General features: G+C 48.3%; 1 long non-coding RNA gene across 1 annotated transcript; it reads right to left on the bottom strand.

Moving 5' to 3' along the window:
• Window positions 1-294: 294 nt before the first annotated feature.
• LOC114039614 lies at window positions 295-5506 on the bottom strand. The gene is made up of 3 exons (XR_003568692.1): window positions 5283-5506; window positions 3559-3745; window positions 295-379 (listed from the first exon to the last, which is right to left on the bottom strand). It is a non-coding gene; the product is annotated as an uncharacterized LOC114039614 (long non-coding RNA).
• Between the last annotated feature and the right edge of the window lie 740 nt (window positions 5507-6246).

Raw genomic sequence — 6246 nt, 5'->3', positions numbered from 1 at the left:
TGTCCAGGGGATGTCACTACTTGTGAAGTGTTCTATGAAGCCCTTGTTTTCCACTATTCCAGGAGCAGGACCAAATTTTGATGATTTTCTATTAGTGGAATTGGACATGAAAGACTTCAAGGAGTGTTTGATCGTTTTGATGTGTCAGGTGTCTGCATGACATCAGTTTGTATGCCTCCCGTGCTTCCTAATGTCCTCATAGTTGTTGTTTCTTATGGTGCAATTATATTATATTACATTTATGTACCACAATTGGTTTCACCATTTCCCAATCATTGAGTGCCCATTTTATTTGTATTTCTTGCTCCTACAATGCTCCATCAATATTTAGATGCAGAAGAGGCCTTTTTTCCTATGTTGACTTCTTTGGTATATGTACCTAGAAAATGAAACTTTGAGTCAGAAGGGCATATAAATTTTAGTTACTTTCTTAACATAATTCCTTATTCCCCCAGAATGGTTGAATCAATTCACAGCTCTACCAGTAGTGTGTGTGTGTATGTGTGTGTGTGTGTGTGTGTCACACATACACACATACACCCCATACATATTATTAACATACATATATGAATAACAGACATAATGCATGTATGATATACATATATATATCTAATATGCATAATGTTATTAATATACATATACGTGTGCTATACATACATCTTTCTTCAGCCCATCCTGTCCTGATGATATGCAGCTGAAGCTTTTCATTAGATTGATTTCCTGTGAAAGGAAGACCTATAATTCTGTGTACATATGTTTGCTCCTAGCATCCATCCTTCGCTGGTGCTGGGCCAATGCCATGTTTTCCATGGCCACTGGAGATGGAGGAGGAAATCCTTGCAGGAAATGAGGCCTTACTCATTAGAGCACCTGGCTCAGGAAGCTGCCTGTTTGTAGGAATTGTTTGGGTATCCTCGCCTCCCTAAATGCCATACTGCAAGGCTATATTTTTAGGGTTCCTAGAATAGCCACCAAGACACATGTATTCTTTGGGCCCATCCCAGGTAGATGAGAGCAAAGGTCTCTAAAAATAAGGTTGTTGCTACTTGTCACCAGAGAACATTTCCCAAATCTCGGTGACTCAGACTCCGTTAGATTCTCTTTATCTTATAAGGATGTTAAATCTGAGTTCTGGTTTGGAAGGCCCAATCTGGCCTTTTGTTGGATTTTTTTTCCTTCTTCCCTCCCAGCTTCTCTTAAGACCAAAAATGTTGCCAAGTTTGTTTGCTTGCTGGGTAGCAAATCACTGAAAGAGGATTGGGGACCCATAACTGGTGATGAGAGCAGCTAGCTGTGGCCTTGGAAAGTCCCTCAGTGAGGGCAGGGGGAGGACGACATTGGTTTTCATGCCTTTCTGAAAAGGGCATGAAAAGGAGCATGAAAAAAAGGCCTGGAAAATGATGCCTTTAAAAGGCACTTTCTTTGCCCATCCGCGGGAGCCAGAATGTTCTCGTGAACACTGTTTTTTTTATAGGAATTTCACTTTTTCTTTTATTAATCTATCCCTCCCACTACATCCTCCCATGTTAGAAATCAGAAAGAAAAGCCCCAAATTCTGCTGTTGATCATATCTGGAAATATCCCTCTCACTACAGCTTCCATTCACCCTCTCTCCGATGGAAGGACTGACAGGCTTCATCTTGATTCTTTTGGACTCGTGGCTTATCCTGACATTGATCAGTATCCTAAAGTCTTTCAAAGTTGTCTCTATTGACAAAGTTGTTATCATCATAGGAAGCATTCTCTTGGTTCTGCTCAGTTCCTTTTGCATCAGTTCATAGAGGCCTTTCCAGCTTTCCCTGAAACAATCCATTCTGTCTTCTGTCACATTACATTACATTCATATGCTACCGCTGTTTTAGCCATTTTCCAGGAGGGGGACGCCCTCATAGTTCCCAATTCTTGGCTAGTACAAAAAAGCTGCTATAAATAATTTTGTACAAATGGGGGTTTTCCTCTTTCTTTGGGGTTTATGCCTTATGGTAATACATTGCTGGGTGAAAGGCTATGTACAGTTCATTGACTTTGTGGGCATGGTCCATAGCAGCTGCACCAATTCACAGGACACCGGTGGACCTGTTTTCCAGCAGCCCTTCCTCCATTAAAAGCACTGTCCTTGGGCAGATGATGTCTTCAGGACACAGGTATACGCCCATCACAGAATCACAGAAGGAAGGAAGGATGCTGGAAGACCCGTAGCCCATGCTGGACCTTGCTGAGAATGCCCACTCTATAAGTTCCCACAAAGGAGCGTCCAGTGTCTGCTGGAACGACTGGGAGCCGGCCCTCTGGGCCAGCTCTCGGGATTAGGGAGGTCTTGAATCCAGCCCAAACGGGTCTCTTGTTTTTGCCCTCGGGGCCCAAACAGAAAAGTACCAACACCTCCTTTCTAGGATCTCCCTCCAGATCCTTGAAGGCAGCCCTCATATCGCAGAATCACAAAACCTGGGAGTTAGAAGGGCCTTCTAAGACCACCGCATCCAACCCATGCCCCAAAGCAATCTCCAACTAAGGCTTTTCTCAGGGCTAAGCACTCCTGACTGCCTTCCAGCTACGCAGTCCGTCTAAACTTTTCTTCTATCTTAAAAGCTCACAATAGAAGGAGAGGTCAGGAGCACTGAGGACTAGCAAGTTTTTTGGGGGGGCAGGGCCCCCAGAGAACAGGGCATAGCTCAAGGAAGGGGAAGCCTGGGCACACAATACAAGGGAGGGAAGGAAGAGGGGGATGGGAATTGAGAAAAGAGGGCCAGGAAGCAGCAGGAAGGAGCTGAGCTTATTGAGAGAACCCCCCTCCCCCTGCCTGGTCAGCATAGCAGCAGCTCTTGCCCTGGCTTTTGCTCCTTCCCCCTCATCCCTCTGATATTCTGTGGTCATAGCCAAAGCTTCAGGTTCCGAACCACGAAACAAAACCAGGCAGAGAAGGTCTGATCTCTGAAAGTATCAACTGCCCGAAGAGCCCACTTGGCCTGACCTAGGAAAAGGAGCAACCTGGGAGTAAGCAGTCAGACCATGGACCTCAGGTTACGAAAGCAGGGATGCAAACTGGAATCGTGAGCAGATTTTCCTTCTTTGGGCCACAGGGGTGCCTGGCTTCCTGTCTCTATTGTGTAGGAGACCAGGTGGTGACTTGGAGCCCTCCATCTCTGACCTTACTCAACAAACCAGTAATCCAAACTTGGCACATTCCAGGTCTGCCGGAAGCCCCCCTGAGCTCCGACCTGGGGCTGCTGACACCATCAGCCCATCCAGTTGCGGTTGTCCTGAGTGGAAAGACAAGGAGAGGGGATAACAGTACCCCAGCCTCATACTGGGAAGTCTCTCGACTCTGGGGGCCAGATGATAGATGCTGATTGGTCTTGGCAGGAAGCATTCAATGCAACAAGAAGGGATGGGCTGGTTGGGTCAAAGGTCTGAGATTCAGTTCTAGGGTAAGCCAGAATGCCCCCCCACCCCGAGCATCTTTGCGACACCTTAGGCCTGGCCAGAGCCCTCTCCTCTTCTCACCAGGCGCTGGGTGCAGTTATTCTGATTTGATGCTTCGCATGCCAGGGCACCCACCTCACCACAGCCTGGCTCAGCTGGTCCGAGGAACCTCAGCGTCCTGGGAATTGTAGGCTCCAAGCTACAGTCCCAGGCAGGCTGTTCGAGCTGCTGTCCAGGTACCCATCTGAAAAGTGACTCTGAAAATCCTTGAAGGAGAAGTATCACCTGATGCCTGGCCATATTGAATAGGGTCACCACTGGGCTGGAGGAAAGAAGGAGGCAAGCACGCCTTTAGTCCTGTTCAATCCCTTCCTGAGCTCTGATGGGCCCACCTTCCTCGGCTCAGCGCCCAGCTTTCCTTAGATAGATGCCTCACCCTTCTTACCTGGACCCCACCTGCAATGTGATTATGCTTCAGAGGTTACTTGTGGGGAATCAGAAGACAATTTTCCATGGAAACCAGCTTCCTCATGGTGGAGAATTTCCTAGGCTGGCCCACAGAAGTTGTCTTAACTCAAAGTATGGCTTTAGTAATTCCCCAAACTCCCAAGCTCCATAACTGAGCCCCTTGGAGTCAAGAACTCCCATCTGAGACCTTTGGTACCCCTCCCTCAAAGGCATGAGCCCTGAGCACTGGATCACAAGACTTCAGAGCAAGATGAAGTTTCAGTGGCCAGCCAGGCTGGCCTGCTCCTCTCCGTTCCACTCACACCAAGCGGCTGGCCGGGCTTTGCTAGAAGGTCTCCAGGGAGGGGGCACCAAGGCCTCCCAGGGCAGCCTCTAAGACGGCCCCCATTGTTAGGAAATTTCCTTTAGCAACTCTCTGATGATTTATGTTGCAGAGAAAGAGTCACCCTATAAGGAGATTCTTAAACCAGTGGAATCATGGGTCCAGCCTTTCTTCTTTGCTGACCTCTGGCCTCAATCTGTCTCTCTGCAGCTTCCCCTCCATGGTCCTGCCTCTGCCCTTTAGGGGTCTGTCCCTCCTCCATGTGGCAGCTCTTCAGACACCTGGACACCGCACTTAGGCTCCCGAGTCCTCTCTTCAGGCTAACCATGCCCTATTTCTCCCACTGACCTTGCCGTTTCTCCACTTCTCTTGCTGTGCTGGGCACCCTCTCTGTGACACTGGTCCCCTGGCTGTTCCTTGAACAAGACCCTCCATCTCTTGACTCCAGGCATTTGCTCTGACTGTATCCTGTGACTGGGATACCCTCCCGCCTCATCTCATGGCTTCCTTCAAGAACCAAGTAAAATATGACCCTCTACAGGAAGCTTTTTCCCCACCCTCCTTAGCTCCAGGGCCTTCCCTCTGTTGATTATTTCCAATTTATTCTGTTTGTATTTGTCTGTACATATGTGTTTGTATGTCGTCTCCCCCTTAGACTGGGAGCTCCTGAGAACCGATAACGTCTTTGCCTTTTTTCCTTTTAATCTATCCCTATTACTTAGCTCAGTACATAGCACACAATAGGTGTTTAATAAATGCTTACTGACTGGACCCGATATCGGTCACTCCTTACAGTCAATGGTATCCACCACTTTCAGAATCACACTTGGGTCAGCCACGACCTGGTTGATGAGCACCCCTTTTGTTTCCAGTCCCCTAAACACATTCCTTGGTGCCCTACCCCTCCCAATCTGGGTTCCCTTGGGGGATCTCCCATGAAGTGTTCTCTAAAGCCCACTCGACCAAGGGTCCGCTGCTGCTCTGGCTGCCTGACCTGGCTCTGTTCTGTTCTGAAGGTCCGTGAGGTCCTTCCAAAGACCCTCCGCGCACATGGTGGGCGTGAACTTACACAGTCCAGACGCTCCTGGGGCTCTCTGGGTGGACTCCAAAGAGGCTTGAGGTGCTCAGCAGATGCAGCTTTCAGGGCTATGGACGTGTGCACACGCCATTTGCTATTTCCCGAAGTGTTTACAAGAAGCTCTTTCCTACTGTGAGCACTTTGTAAACAAGCTGCTTCACTTGTGGAGACTCTGCTGCTGTCTCTCTGAGTTGGCAGATAGCTACCACAATCTTTTCCCATGGCCATGCTCTCATGCTGCATGGAAAAAACCCACTGAAACCAGTGTGGGAAACACGCCCCCTTAAATACGCAAAAGCCAGGGTCTTTCACCCCAACGGACTGAGTATAGATGTTAAGAAATCACTCTGCACCAAGCAGAAGCCAGAGTTAGGAGCCAGGCAGATTCAGGCATTGCAAGAGACCTCCGTGACACCTTGTGTAACAGATGAGCAACGTGAGGGACATGGAAGCCCTCTACTAGGAAGAGTCAGAAATGGATCAGGGGTTCTGGGGAACAGACCTCGGTCAGCCAGCATCGATATGTCCAGCGGTGTGCTCTACGGCTCCTTGGCTGTGCTCTGGTCAGCATCTTTAGCGTGTTTGAAAACCGTAAAAAAGCATCTCAGAGAATTTGCAGGTGTCAGGAAGCTAGGAAGGACAGCCACAGAATCAGGGGCCAACAAAAAGATCTTGGCAGGCTGGAGCAAGGGACTAAATCTAGGAAGGTGGCATTTAATAGGCATAAAGGTAAAGTCCTTTATGTAGGCTCTAACATTCAGCTTCCCATATCTAGCAGGACGAGTAGCTGCACAGGAGCTCATCTGAAAAAGCTAGGGTAGGGGGAGGGGACGAGCTTACAGTTCCACCAACAATGTATGACTGGTACTCTGAAAACCCTAACCCTCTGACTCTAACCACAGCCATTCTGGAGAACTATTCTTATTATTTTAACAGTCTAGAATTGTGGGGGGAA

The sequence above is a fragment of the Vombatus ursinus genome, unplaced genomic scaffold (genome assembly GCF_900497805.2).
Source record: "Vombatus ursinus unplaced genomic scaffold, bare-nosed wombat genome assembly UNPS02012147.1, whole genome shotgun sequence".
Taxonomy (NCBI): Eukaryota; Metazoa; Chordata; class Mammalia; order Diprotodontia; family Vombatidae; genus Vombatus; species Vombatus ursinus.
Note: the sequence above shows the minus strand (reverse complement) of the source record. Positions and strands in the feature narration are given on the sequence as shown.